Source organism: Cupressus sempervirens, chromosome 7 (assembly GCF_028749045.1).
Source record: "Cupressus sempervirens isolate cs-2001-9-10 chromosome 7, ASM2874904v1, whole genome shotgun sequence".
NCBI lineage: Eukaryota > Viridiplantae > Streptophyta > Pinopsida > Cupressales > Cupressaceae > Cupressus > Cupressus sempervirens.
In genome coordinates, this window is record NC_143124.1 from 322,955,434 (window position 1) to 322,968,746 (window position 13,313).

At 32.0% G+C, this 13,313-nt stretch overlaps 1 pseudogene; it reads left to right on the forward strand.

Moving 5' to 3' along the window:
• Nucleotides 1–377: 377 nt before the first annotated feature.
• On the forward strand, nucleotides 378–7,327 carry LOC149546714 (calcium-dependent mitochondrial ATP-magnesium/phosphate carrier protein 3 pseudogene; annotated as a pseudogene).
• Nucleotides 7,328–13,313: the final 5,986 nt, after the last annotated feature.

Here is a 13,313-nt window from a genome sequence, read left to right on the forward strand (position 1 = left end):
CTATTTGTCATGGGGATGCTTTTGGATGTGATTGCTTATGGTTAAGGTTTCTTTGAGGTGGATATTTTTGATTTAAAGATTTACAGGAATGATTTATTTTTATGCTACCTGAACAGTCTGTGTTACAGTCTTGTATGAAGTATGTAACTTTGTCATCCCCTAAGATAGGCTGATCAACTCTATATACCACTACTATGAACTTTGACATTCTATATATCATCTTGCCTTTTATCTGCCAGCTGGGTTTTTAATTTATAACTTAGTCCTTGCCCATTTTGGAGTTTCCAGTTTCAAAAGAAATGGAGAAATTGAATTTTGATGCATCTTGATTTGTTTTTATTTGTAATTTTTCTTGTTCTCTTTTTTCAAGCATTGTAATGAGTGACAAGGATCTTTTTCATTTTGTGGAGCACATCGACAAAGATAAAAAATGGAATTATAACATTTGAATAATGGAGCGATTTTCTGGTTCCGTATCCTCACGAAGCTACTATACAAAACATATATCAATATTAGGAAATATTTTGCCCCATTGATATTGGGGAACAAGCACCGATTCCTGAAGGTATTAGCAAGCACATTCATGCAACCAAATATCTTATCGCTGGAGGAGTGACTGGAGCCTTATCTCGAATGGCAACTGCTCCTCTTGATCGCCTGAAGGTAAAGCTGCAAGTGCAGACATCAGGTGCTCATGTTGGTCCATCTATGAAGGAGATGTTTAGAGAAGGTGATGTATTGGGTTTTTTCTGAGGGAATGGGATCAATGTTCTTAAAGTAGCACCATAATCTACAATCAAATTTTATGCTTATTAAATGATGAAAAATCTTGTAGTAAGTGTAAGTGGGCAGAGCATATTGGTACGTTTGGTAGCCTTTTTGTTGGTGGTACAGCTGGTGCTATTACTCAGACTGTAACTTATCCAATGGATTTAGTGAAAACACACTTGCAAACGTACACCAGCGAGGGCAGTAAAATTCCAAGGTCGTCAAAGCTATTGAAGGACATATGGGTTCATGAAGGTCCTAGAGCATACTACAGAGGGCTTCTTCCATCTATTCTTGGGATAATACCATACACATGCATTGATCTTGCAGCTTATGAAACACTTAAAGATATGTCGGGAAAATATATACTCAAAGATACAGGTCAGAGCCATAACTTTTCTATTACCGCTTCAATGATACTACTAAGGACTAAATCCAATGCATGTTTTGCAAATTAATGCAGGAGAAACCTTTTGTTTGACATCTTATGGGAACTTTAGCTCACTAGTATAAATCATAGTTATCTGGGTAGAGGTATAGTTATCAATATAGACAGGGATGGGGATGCCATTTAAGTTAGGGTACATGATTATGTACATTGGGATACAATTATATTCTGTATAAATATTGTTACTAGAAATTCTGGGCATGGGGACTAGGATGCAGTCCATGTTCCTATCATGTAGTTTCCTAATAACTATGGCCTTCCACTAAAACTACCATTTTATGTGATGCCTTGTTCTTAAAATCTTTAAATGCTTAGAATTTGAGCTCTTTTGATCTTCTCAAATTTTCATTGACATTCATTCCAACATGTTTTTGATACTTTTCTTATAACGAGTCTTATTGGAACCAAAACGGAAAGTATGATAAAGGCAGAAAATGAATGAATTTCTGAAAAGAAGAAAATGTGGTATATTTTAAAACTGGGAGCGATAAAGATGCTATCCTCTTGGCTGGTAATTGTAATGATATTTCTATATTTTTCCTGTGAAATAACAGAGATCTGGTGATACAATAGTAGCAATCCACACAAAAAGAGAATAAGACAACAAATGAAATGACAAAGTAGTTCTGAAGTAATAGACAAATTCAAAACATTGAAATACTAAGAATTGGGCTTTGACTGGGCTGCATATAACACAAGAAACCATTGTATTTCAAACTAATTTTGTTGTTCAAACATGATTTGTAGTAAAGTAGCATGTATATTCTATAACCATTTGAAAATCAAAAGAGAAGGACTTTGGATTATCAAGCTAGTAATTGCAAAAACGAAAAACCACATGATTTTGGAATTTCCAGGATGGTAAATGTAAACCTGTTACCATGTTACCATGAGAATGATATGGTATTTGATGGGACTGACCTTTCTTTTATTTGCAAGAAATGCTAGTTCAGAAATTTAAAAATAATTTAATACTAATAGGTCCCTGGGATTTGAGTGTAATCTTGGATGTCTTGGATGATTAAAAAAATTATGGAGACATTCTCCTAGTTCTGACCAACATACAAATCTCTTATGGCAATACTACAAGATGCCTTTGACACTCCATTTTTATCGCACAATATTTCTTGATTTAACTGCATAAGATTATCTTTTGCATCAATACTTTGTATCACACTGTAAGCCATTATCAGGATCAAATTGTTTGATGACCATACAGGGCTATTAAAACCATCTACCATATTTATCACATAAAAAAAAACATAAGGAATGTAAAACTGAAAAACAATGAGTGCAAAAGAAGATATGCCAATTATTGTGATGCACAAGATACCTTGGAGAAACCCTAAAAGGGTAAAATCTCTAGAAAGACTAAGCATAAGCTCATTATTTTTCCATCATCCCATCTTTACAACTGTATACCTATATTCTAGGGTGAAAATGCAATTGCACTAAGCTCAAACTTACCTAATATTTCCTTATGCAATAATAGACAAGCCTCCTCATAGAGTCAACAATAAAGATTATAGGTTTTACAAGAGGGCCAACTCCTCAAACATCTCTTACAAACCATACACAAACTCCTAGCAAATTTGGCACCAAAGAGAAGATCATACATTGAAAAATGCAAAAAGACACTTGAAAGATGCTTGAAACTGCAATTATCTACTCTAAATTGGAAAATTGTCTAGATGGTGTTGAAATCTCCATTTTAAGCTTAGTGGCAATGTTAGGATTGACTTGATAGCTTTGAATTTTCCAACTGTACAAATCAATAGGATCATTACAATTAATGTTTTGCAATATGAACACTGAATCCTCTTTTCAAAGTTGTAATGGACACCCAGGAATGCCCAAAAGCTGAATCAATTGCTGAAATTATATTAATTCTAAAAATTCTGCAATCAAGTACAAAGAGATGTATTCCAAAGGCCAAACCCTAAGGGAATGGCATCTAGAATGTTACAACAGAGGATAAATGTCCTCTATTGCCAAAAAAAGAGTGTTATTCCCACATCCAAGCTCTTCTCAAATGCAAATCATAATCACCCAATCATCAGCAATGAGACTTTCAGCCCTATTTATCCTTTTCTTCATCCTTCTGGAAGGAACTAAAACATTAATTAATTGCAAGAGCTAGAAGCTTCCTCCTTCCAATAATTAATGCATACCCTAGAAATTCCTCCCTGGCAATAATTAATTAAATCACAAGAGGCTTCCGTCCTTTGAATAATTAATACACACCCTAGAAACTATTAATACAAAGTCACCTTTTAATTTCAATTTAATGACTTTAATTTTCTTATCCTCCACTTAGACTTTGGAGAACATGAAGGCTAAAACATGGGAACATTACAAGTCCGCCCTCCTTGAAATTGCTTGTCCTCAAGCAATTTAAGTAACATAATGAACTACAACCTCCACCTGGATCCCAATTGAAGTAATATGTGATATCCATATGGACATTAAACAAACTGCAAATGAACATCATTAAGACCAACCACATGTCATGCAAGTTAGCTCCCAAAACTTGTGCTGATGAAGCATAAGTCTGGATGTCACCAGAAGGTGGCTCCATAGAAGATCTATGAAACCTCTTCCTCCCAACTGTTGCAAGACAAAATTGAATCTTTGTAAATGGTGAAAACTGAGCCCAACTCCACTCAGGTGAATGATCAACATTAGCCTCAAACATTAGATTGTCATCAGACAATGTTTCATCCATGTTGAACATAGTACTATCCCAAGAGTGAACATTAACACTTTGTTGATCGATAGTATAATATGACTCTGTCACTATATTGCTCACCTCATTAGCAATAACAAGTGTACTATCATTAGAGCACACATCTACAACCGCATGCAAACTGCCAAACTCATCGTTGGATGGTTCAACTAACATAGAAGTGGTTGATATGACAGTTCCCTTGCATTCTCCTAATTCCACTATTTCTGCATCATCACCCCGTGACAAGGCTTCATATGTGGTCTCCTGACTTTGCACACATGTCTTTACTGACTATTAAAATGCCCACATCACCAACATCATAGCTGGCTGGCTCTATACATGTCTTGATCCCACCTGAGGAATCAACTATCTTCTGCTCTGGAGCAACATAGAAATCGTCAATGTTGATGCCCATCTGTCTAGCCATAAGCTACAACATCATATCCATTCGCTTATTCTGCTCCTGTTGCATCCTATTATGCTCCTGTTGCATACGTTGCCCCTTCTCTAATGTACCCAATAACTGTTTGAACATCGTATCGTGATTTGGACTAATATACATTTTTTCAAACACTTTTCCCTTTATCTAGCTATCTATATGATCTCCACAAGATGACAAGACTTATAGCTCTGATACCACTGTAATGGACACCCAAGAATGCCCAAAAGCTGAATCAATTGCTGAAATTATATTAATTCTAAAAATGCTGCAATCAAGTACAAAGAGATGTATTCCAAAGGCCAAACCCTAAGGGAATGATGTCTAGAATGTTACAACAGAGAATGAACGTCCTCTATTGCCAAAAAATGAGTGTTATTCACACATCCAAGCTCTTATCAACTGCAAATCATAATCATCCGATCATCAACAGTGAGACTTTCAGCCCTATTTATCCTTTTCTTCATCCTTCTGGAAGGAACTAAAACATTAATTAATTGCAAGAGCTAGAAGCTTCCTCCTTCCAATAATTAATGCATACCCTAGAAATTCCTCCCTGGCAATAATTAATTAAATCACGAGAGACTTCCATCCTTCCAATAATTAATACATACCCTAGAAACTATTAATACAAAGTCACCTTTTAATTTTAATTGAATGACTTTAATTTTCTTATCCTCGACTTAGATGTAACGCCCCACTCGGGAACCCAAGAGAAATAAACCTAACATGTTACAATGTTTACTGAACTATTTTTAAAAAAAAAGTTTAAACAACATCAAGATAACATTAATGCAGAAGCAATATGAACATATACATCAAATACACATATGCAAATATAGATACAGTTTCAATTCCTCAAGAGTTCCTTTACGTTGAGTCACATATAATGATTTTAAATTAATTAGTTTAAGTTCCAAGTACAATGTCTCAAGATCATAAAGGAATAACAGATACATAATCGCATAAGCAAATGCATAAGTATAAACAATAAAATGAAAGTACATCCAATTAATAACATCCACTGCACATGTCGCAGGGTATGTGAGAATAGATACAATACATTAGAATACATGATAACATAAATACATCATCTGAAAAGAAGTCTTTGAGATAAGAAATAAGAATGATAAAGGTACATCTTCTGCAATGAACATCCAACAGCTAGCAATGTAAAGGGGAACCCAAATGGTAAGAAGGCACTACCTCTCGATTGCGTAGTTACCTAGTCAGGCTTCCACTCCCACCGTGCAAGGAAGATAATGAACGATCCACATACGGCTAATCAAACATAAAACGTTCCTAGGCAAGGTACCCCTAATAGCCAAAACTACCTCAAAGGTAACACATACTACTCAAGAAGATAAAATAATCCAAAGAAAGAACACTCAATCCAATACCAACACCACATAACCAAACATCATACACAAACCAAGTATAAACCAAATACCAAGATCATAAGATAAAGTCAACGAAAGATAATCACCTCAAGTCAAAAGCCACATGTCAAAAGTACAACATCCATGAATCACCAATCGTCATCAATGAAAGTAAATAACCATAATAAACACATCCGACAATAGATACACCACCAAAGATACACAAAATCCACAAAGATCTGCAGGGGAGACTCAGGCTACATACTAGGGAGTGTCATCACATGGCTGCTTAAGTTACCCTAGACTGATCTCTTAAGAGACCCCGGACCCTCAAGCGTTGAGTTACCCTGGACTAGTTACTATGAACTCCAGACCCTCAACATCACACATATGGAAACTAGAAAGCCCTCTCAAGAAGACGAGGCACTCATCTCATTCCCATCCTTAGTCTATACAAGTACTCAAGGCATGGGTAAATCAAAAATCTCTAACTTATCTTTTTAGTGTGTTTCCCCCCCCATAAATTTTAATTACTAGATTATCACTTATTACATAACTTGCATTAGGTTACCCTGGTACTAACCACTTTGGGTCCCAGACCCCTATGCAAGCCACTCCCAAGTCATGTACGTAGACAACCTCTCCTAAGCACATAAATCCATAGTTGTGTCCCATACCACAACACCCATAAAGATCAAACTCGGTTCCTTAACAGGCAACCTGAAAACAAGATGGTTCTTCTATCCAAGTACACATAATTTCTCCACAAGTAAATCTCACAAATATAATCTCAATTTGAATCACATAACACATCATGAAAACTAGCCACATAATTGGTATGACAGAAATCCCACAAAACCTCTGGTGTACGTCCTAGACTGGTCAACACCTACTCGACACCAAAATCCCAAAGCATAGACAGTATAAGAAAAACAGTATAGTTTCATAGTTTGCGTTTGATTTACAATAATACACAATAAGGTAAAAAGTAAAGTTTCAGTTTTGTGTTCAATGTATGTTTCAAGTGAATGAATTCTCAGTTTATCCCACCCAATAACCCATTCAATTATTTGACTCATATATATAAAGTTATGCTCATGATAAAAGTCAATTTTCTTAAAAGATTAGTCTGAGTGTTCCCATTTATTTCTTTAAATTATAAAAGTAACACTTTACTAACTTTAATCGATTCATTACAATTTTATCAATAATCATTAACAATAATAAATAAGTGTACAACTTTGTTAGATAACCCTTGTTATTAATAATTCCTAATTAAAATATATTTAATTAAGTTAATTAATAACTTTGTTTATCTATATCCCAATTATTAATAATTTATTTAGTTATTAATAATAATATAATTTTAAAATTTAATAATTAAAATCTTATATATAATTAAAATTTAATAACTTAAAATTTAAACACAATTAAATTTTAATTAAAATTGAATTAAAAATAAAATACAATTTTTTTTAAAAAAATCATATATATGAATCACGTTTATAGCCTGCCGGCTTTTAAAACTGGCCGCAGCCATAAAGTCTGCGGCAGCCCTGCCGTAGCAGGCTACTGCTGCAGCAGTAGTACATAGTATTGCTGCTGTTACAGCAGTCTCTGCTACGACAGCGGCCTGTCCGCTGAGTTATGAAGGACACGGGGGCAGGGGGTGGGTAAAACCCGCCCCTCCCCATAATAATTTTATTATATATATATATATATTTTTTAATAATTAAATCGCCCACGCACAAAAATATATATATTTTTTATAAATTTAAAAATATAATATTTCGAAAAACGTTTTATTATAATTACTATTATAATTAAAAGATTTGTGTATTCTATACAATTTATTATATAACTCTTTTTTTTATCTCACACACACACACACACACACACACACACACACACATATATATATATATCATTTTTACACAATATTTCTTTCAGTTCATATTAAAATATATATATATATATATATATATATATTTAATCCATGATTGAAACTTCAGTCTAATAGGAAAAATAAATCGTACCCTTTGAATTCTCCATCCTAAGATTTTCATTTCCAAAAACAAACCCTTCCAAATTTTAATTTCTTAATTTCTATTTTGATCCAAAGAACAGATCTCGATTTAATACTAATTCCTTTCAATTGTAGAATGAGGTTATCTAAATAGTTTTTCAATCCCGATTCCCAGAAGAAATCAAATCGCAAAAGATTCAGAATAAAGGTAGCAAGATTCATTCAATAAAATTTGAGAAAGCAATTTCCAACAAGCACGAAGAAGACAAAGATCCGAAAGTGTTTCTAGAATGGTTCACAAACCCTACCTTGATCTGATGCTAACAATTTGGTGAAACCCTTGCTAATCCGAACCCTTCCAAGCTTCCAAAGATTTCTTTGTTCCCCTTTCCAAAAGTGTGTTCCCTGAAACCTGTGTGTGAAAAACTTGTGTCCCCAATAATGACCCGAAATCCTCTAATATAGAATCTAATTACCTTTAGGGTTTCTGTCACCACAACTCTAAAATAATAATTATTTTATTTAATTAATTCATTCATGCACAATTAAATTTTTTTTTTTTTAAATTAAAATATTCTTTTATTATTCCTTCATGCACTTTAAGTGAATTGTTAAATTACTTTATTTAACTATCCACTTGACTTCTATTTTAATCAATTTATAACTTATAAATCTCATGCGCACTTAATGCGATTACATATCTTTATTAATTTCACATGTTTAATCTTTTCAATTAATTTCTTTTATTTTCAACTCATGCATACATCATGGGAACTATAATCTTTATGATAATTAAATATCTTTTCACTTTTAATTTCATTTTTTTTTTTAGAAACTTAATTGATAAAATATTTACTAACTTAAATAACAATAATATTTAGCATTTATTTAAAAATGCACTCTAAATATATTATTATTAAATTAAATAAATATAATCACGTTCTAAATTTAAACTTTATTTAACTTTTTAATATATTTAGAATGTTTAATTTGATAATATTTTTTTACTTAAATAACAATAATATTTAGCATTTATTTAAAAATGAACTCTAAATATATTATTATTAAATTAAATAAATATTATAATGTTCTAAATTTAATCTTAAAAATTTTATCTTCAATTTAATTCTTTATATTTAATTAATTTCTTAATTAATTAAATATAATTAAATATTCATAATATCATAATAATTCTCCATTAAATTAAATTATTAATTTAATCTATTAATTAGACTTAATTAATAAAAATTCATCAAAGACTCACAAAACAACATACGCACAGAATACTCACGAGTTTAAAAAAGGGTAGACAGTCTGTTACGAGTCCTCCTTGCAGGACAAGTATTATAGGCTTATGGCTAGGATTGGACCTGATCATTATCTTCCCATTCTCACCATTTGAGTATTTGTAATAGGGCATGCTCATCCTGGCAATTCAGGGAAGTCGATGCCCGGTACCTACATCCTGCATAAAAGACGAGCATGTACATGTATATAATATATCTAAACTAAAAAAACAATGGCGGGGAGTGGTTCATCGTGTAGATCCTGACTAGCAGGTGACTACGAATCCCTCCCCTAACCACATCAAACACATCAGACGGAAAGATAAAATAAACACGCACACCATACACATGCAAGTATGGGGTAAGTATCATAAAAATCACAAGTCTAACATCAAATGCATACATATAACAATGCATCTCTATCAATACAACATAATCATCATTAAAGACATCATGTTAACATTTTTATGAAAGAAATCACATTTACTAACTAGGATCATTAAAATATCATTAACAACACATGAATGAAATCAACTAAGCAATAATAACTGATAGATTTGTAATCAAAATCATGAAATAATATCATAGTATTGTAAATCCAATATCTCTAAACTAATCAAAGCATGAAATCAACCTAAAAGAATTTGACAATGATAACAGAAATGCGAACTGGGGGCAGGCACTACATTAGACTTTTGAGAACGTGAAGGCTAAAACATGGGAACATTACAAAAGTCATCCCTATATTGCTTTAGATCATCACAAACATGCTTCTCACAATTAATCCACTTTTCCAAATCATCATTGTCATGCTTTAGATTATCAAAAACATTCTTTTCACAATGGTAAACATTCTCACACAATGAACTACACTAAAAAATATTTTTCCTCTCCCATGGTCCAAGACATGTTGATTGGAATCAAAACCTTTTGACCCTATGACCTAACATATTTGATCCAACCATTTTTTGTCATAACTCCCTATTGAGGAGGTTCAAGGACCCAACGAATGCGAGAAATTCTTCCCCATGTCATCATTTGGTTAACATTTTATTGCAATGGAAATTGGCCACTTAAGTTCACCATGTTTAATGTTTGCTTTTCTTTATTTCCCTCACTTTCTTTTCCAGCGGTATGTCATTGTTTAACTCCTTTTGTCCACAAGGGGCCAAGTCATTCATTGTAGGTAGAAATTTATTTTTTTAGTCTAATATGGTCAAAGGTTCAAACAACCAAAGCTTATTTAAACTAATTGCTGTGAATATTATCATATGAGGAGGTTGGTCCAACTAGAAGAAAGCATTCTCTTCCACTTTCTCAATAATTTGAAAAGGGAGAAACCAATGGGCTTCAGTTTCTTGGTTGGTCCTTGGATTCTATCCTTATCCAAATAATACACAAATTTTGTCACCAACTTGGCACTTGTGTTTCAATTTGTAATGGTTTTCACCATGCTTGTATTTTTGGATTTTGACTATGGAGTTGCATTTGTTGAACATTTCTCCATGAACATTTCAACTTTCTAAAACTTTAAATCCTTTTTTTCTAAACCAATCTTTCATTGTCCCCATTAAACATTAAAATATCTAGGGGGTAAACACCCAAAACATATCTTATAAGGAAATGGCTTAGTGAATGGGTGGGATGCTTTGTTACACAAACATTTTATGTAGGCTATATTTTCCTCCCAGCTCTTGGGAAACTTTTGATTATAATCTTGTATGAAATGCCCCTTTCTGAGATCACCTTATATTTTTCCCTAAGTTCACAAATCCAAAAAAAGTAGAAAGAAAATATAATTAGAGGAAAAATCCTTTCTCCAAAAAAAAGGTAAGATAGATCTGTTTTGGAAACCTCTTGCCAGATTAGATAATACTGTTGATATAATTCATGAAATATATATGGTAAGGAAATATACATAGGAATCTACAAAACACATCTTAACGATTACATGCGAGCTCAACCATAGAAAGTGTTGTAATAGAAGACATGGTGAGGTGCCCAAGTATCATTTACCCAAGTTCTAATATCCAAACCTTATCTTCAATGGCCTCATATGGTACTTAACCGTCATCATGAGGTGGTGTACCTAGTGATGGCTTTACATCGTTCTCCTTCCTAATGTCAACCTCTTGCCTCTTATGATATACATGATGTGGCATCATATATAGTGAATATCAACCATTTGCTAAAATACCTAGAAAACCTCTAATCTTGTAGACTACAATAACTTCAAGATATGTAATAAATGGTTGTGTTCACAATGTCTTTAACAACAACTATTAACAATCATTTCTTTCTTTATTATATTAATTTGAATAATAATATTTCATAATGTATTATTATTTATTTGATTAGCATGATTATTATTATAATTATGATTACATTTAATTTAATTTGTTATTTAACTTTGTATTTAGACTCTATTATCATTCAAATATGGCTATGAAAAGAGGACATTATATTGTGGTCAAGGATATGGAGTTTATGGTTATGATCAACCATCTCAAGATCCATCAATGTATGGTTTTGGGACATATCCTATAATTGGGGTTATCAATAGGTGAAGCATAGCCATTTCCTACCAGACTTCACTAGTCAATTATTTTCTTTTGTTATAGGTATTTTAAAGCAATTTATCATAAACATATTATTTAGTTATTTGTTACATTTATGAATTGGCACCAGTTTCCCTATTACTAGGAATAACTTAATTATAGATCATTGATAAAAACTTTCTTCTAATGTGCCTTATTTATATAAAATTCCTATTTTTATTTTGTTTGTAGACTAAGGTTCAATAAATGTCAACATTAGTTGTAATGAGCATTTTTAGCACCCACTTGAGCATAAGGAAGAGGAAATATTTGATCCTTTGGCACCTCCATATTTTAAAAAGTGAGTATTTCAATTCATTGTATTTTGTAGTTTTTGATAGATGTAATTTTTTAATGGGGTGTGATGTTTTTATTTAATCCAAAATCATAAATTGCATAATCATTTGTATCCTTTTCTAAGAAGTTAGCATAAGACACAATACTCGTGTGTGGCCAAAGTGCTCCAAATTATATTTTATAAGAGTCTATCACTACAATAAATTAGAGAAGTGTAATTGACACGAAATATAATTTTAAAATACTTGAACAAAATAATTTAAAATTGTTGAATTGTTACTAATAAAGATTTCTAGATTATTGTTTTTCATAATAACTAAAATATGTGTTCTTTGAGAAGAGTATATCATGTTACAATGACTGTGATCATGGTAGATCTAATGTTGGGAAGAAAAATTTGTCAAATTTTTGCATTATTCTTTAAAAGGTACTAGCTCAATGGAAGAGCACCTGCTTTATAAGTAGGAGGATGGTGGTTCAATTCCATCATGCCCTAATATGACTAAATTAATGATTAAGTAAACTACCAAATAAAATAGCATAATATTACCAAATATACTACCATATATACTACCAAATATAATACCAAATAAACTACCAAAAATACTACCATATATACTTCCCAAAAAACTAGCAAATATACTACCAAATAAACTACCAATATTACCAAATAAACTACCAAGTAACAACAAGAAACTAAATCAATGATTAAAATAGTTTAGTCATAAATTTGGTTAGGAGATAAATGTCTACCGATAAACTACCATTGGTCTCTTGATCAAAATTAGTCACATATCTACAATTCTTAGTAGTTTATTTAGTAATATATTGTTGTTTTTCTACTATTGTTAGTTCCTATTTTTCATTGCTTTAGTTCATCTAAATTTTTGATTAGGGTATCCTTTTTTTTCTATAAAATAAATCATTCAATCATATTATTTAAAATCCAATTCATTATCATGCAATCAATACAAAATACTAGCATACAAAGCGTAATATATTTTCTTATGATCCCCTTTGTGTCATAGGACATTTTGTGGCATAGAATGTATGATTAATTTTAAATGGATTTATTCAACTAACATTACAATGTCTAAGATTGGTCATAAGAAATACTTAATTCCCCTTATAGAAACTACCTACAGGAATAACTTTCTTAAATTTACCATTAAAAGAATTTTGTTTTTATTATAAAATTCAAAGCTATCCTAAATCTCCTAATTAATTTAAGACTCCAGCATTCCCCTTTATTTCATTAATGTAAATAAGAGTGGAACATTTAAAGGGTTTTGAGCCCAACCCTTCTATAAGTTCTGATGAACCATCTTCACAAATCATCCTCGCT